Raw genomic sequence first — 3164 nt, forward strand, 5'->3', positions numbered from 1 at the left:
AACATTCATTCCTAGGTTAATAATTTAGCGGATGAGCAATGGTATGCTTAAAATATTACAACTGAGAAGAGACACAGCATCTTTAAACTGTGGAAGGCTAAATATAAAAGCCAGGGATATATGAGTGTCTGATAGAGGGAGGGAGGGAGGCTAGTGTGTGTTAGTGTGGCACAGGCACAGAAGCTCAGGTGCTGAAGAAAAGGGCTAATACAGGAGCCAGAGAGGGAGAAAAGAATGAGAGAGAGAACGAAAGCGAGACAGATAGTCTTCAGTTTGCCTATTTTTAGCTCAATCACTACACCCCCGCTATTGCCCCCCGCCCCCCCCCCCCCCCCCCCCCAGTTTCCTTGGGAGCCCCTCTTCCCATCGTCTCCAAAGCAACTGCTTCCCATTTCCATGGCAACAGGATCCATGCCATGGCGGCTGCAACAAAATGGGGGATGAGGCGTCGCGGCAACACAGGCAGCCAATGGGAGAAGAGGATAACAGTAAAGGAAGGAGGGGGATGAGGTGGGGGAGGATGAGAGAGGAGGGGAGGATGAGGGGGGAGGGGAGGGGAGATAGGAATATAAGAAACATGCAGTAATGGGACACAGTGCTCTCTAGTAAAAGGTAGTTTATCTTACAACCATTCACAGACATCAGTCTAGACTGCCACAGTCACTGCTAATGCCTGAATGGTCTAGTCTCCTGACACACGCACGCACGCACTCACTCACGCACTCACGCACTCACTCACTCACGCACGCACTCACGCACTCACTCACTCACTCACTCACGCACTCACGCACTCACGCACTCACGCACTCACGTACTCACGTACTCACGCACGCACTCACTCACTCACTCACTCACTCACTCACGCACTCACGCACTCACTCACGCACTCACGCACTCACGTACTCACGCACTCACGCACTCACTCACGCACTCACTCACGCACTCATGCACGCACTCACGCACGCACACACACACACACACACACACACACACACACGCCTGCATTCTCCACAGGCAAGCCCTAAAAACATCATCAACTCATCCACAGAGAGCACACACACACACGCCAACCTGACTTCACACTCACCACCTCTCTACTCCAGATGCTAATAGCTTTGTCTTGGTCTGAGTAGACCAGGCACATGGTTGGAGAGAGTCTGTCTGCCAGCCTCTCACAGACGGGTAGCGAAGCTGTAAACATGGTGCCACTGCCTGTGAAAGTCACATTCAGTACAGATTATGTGGTTGAGGCAGTGCTCAAGCCTCAGATACTCCACTTCCACACAGTGAACTCTGATTGAATTACTCCATTATTCTTGCATTTCACCATAATACAAATCTCAGTAAGCTTAGTCCTTCAGTGGCCAATCAGTACCCAGTATTTTAGTCCTCCATCTTGCCATTCAAGGCAGTAAATCAATGCACCCATCAGCAGAAATTCCTACCCAATCCGTCCTCCACTGCTTTTCATAATGGATATGCTGCCTGTTGCTAATCCAGCCTGCGTCTCCAGAATCATTCCCATTCTGGGAACATGATTCCTGATCCACGATGAGCAGAAGCTCTGAGCGGCCAGCTCAGCAACATCCCTCTAACCCTAACCCAGCTCAGCAAAACCCCTCTAGTGGATAAAGATTGTCGCTCAATGAAATAATCTGAATCTTTAGACAAATCAAGAGTGGATATTTAGGTTATGTATTTATGACTTGTCCAAGTGATAACAAATCTATGGAGGTTGCATGTACATGCCTTATTACAGCAGATTGTGAATTCATATTCGCTATGTGATACCTACATGCGGCTGTCAAGCCTTTCTCTCCATGCTAAAGACTGACATTTCTCATCCAGCTTCACATAAACACAATTGTGTTCAACTACTGAACAGGCGAAAGTAACTAGACTGTAGACTGTAGTGCACAACATCGCACTGAGAGGACATCTTTGGTACCAGGACAGTTCAACGTACATTTCTGTCTGGATGTCTTAGTTTAAGTCTAACTGTGTCAGCCTGCTGGTTTGAAACCGCTGGTGTTTTAATGCCGTCAGTCTGGATTATGTCACCTGTCAGTGTCAGGCAGAGAGAGGGGACGGGACGGAAAAGCAAAGCAGCACAATTGACTTTATTGGCTGGCAGTGTACTGCCTGAGAGATAATTATTTCACACCTCTCTCTCTCTCGCTCTCTCTCTGTGTGTCTGTCTGTCTGTCTTTCTCTCTCTCTCTCTCTCTCTCTCTCTCTCTCTGTGTCTGTCTGTCTGTCTGTCTCTCTCTCTCTCTCTCGCTCTCTCTCTGTGTGTCTGTCTGTCTGTCTTTCTCTCTCTCTCTCGCTCTCTCTCTGTGTGTCTGTCTGTCTGTCTTTCTCTCTCTCTCTCTCTCTCTCTCTCTCTCTCTCTCTCTCTCTGTGTCTGTCTGTCTGTCTGTCTTTCTGTCTCTCTCTCTCTCTCTCTCTCTCTCTCTCTCTGTGTCTGTCTGTCTGTCTCTCTCTCTCTGTGTCTGTCTGTCTGTCTTTCTCCCTCCCTCCCTCCCACCCTCTCTCACTCTCTCTCGTTTAATTAATCATCAGATTTGAGACCTGATAGAAACACCCCCCCGAGGGGTGCTTCATTTGCATGATTGCACAATTAAGACAGGATAGGGTTTAGTGTGAAGATGTGTTCAGTCACTACTATGAGGGTGTAGATTAACAACAATAAGGTATCTTGTGTAGTAGTGTGGCAAACATACATTGAATAGTTTTCTATGATGTCTCTGTGAGTGGCTGCGGGCATGTGAGAGAGACAGTAATGAGGGAAGACATACACGTATACATGAGCTACTGTGAGTGTGTGTATGAGTGTGTGTGTGTGTGTGTGTGTGTGTGTGTGTGTGTGTGTGCATCTGATGAAGAGCTTTTAGCCTAAGCCTACTTTCTCAGCATCCATCTCCATGGCAACATCAACTGCTACTCAGTCACCATGGCAACCAGCCAGTGCCCCCTCCCTAAAGGCTAGAATCTAACGGTGTGTGTCTACCATTGGATAAGTCAAGTCAACAATCTGACCTTTCCTGCCATTTTCACAAAATATTCACATTCAACTTAGATTCATACAACCATGATCAAACCATTATTCATTCACTTGAGTCTGACATGGGCTTGAGTGCAAATACTGTTTACGCTGTAAGGAA

The sequence above is a fragment of the Nansenia antarctica genome (assembly GCF_963989245.1).
Source record: "Nansenia antarctica genome assembly, chromosome: 13".
Classification (NCBI taxonomy): domain Eukaryota; kingdom Metazoa; phylum Chordata; class Actinopteri; order Argentiniformes; family Microstomatidae; genus Nansenia; species Nansenia antarctica.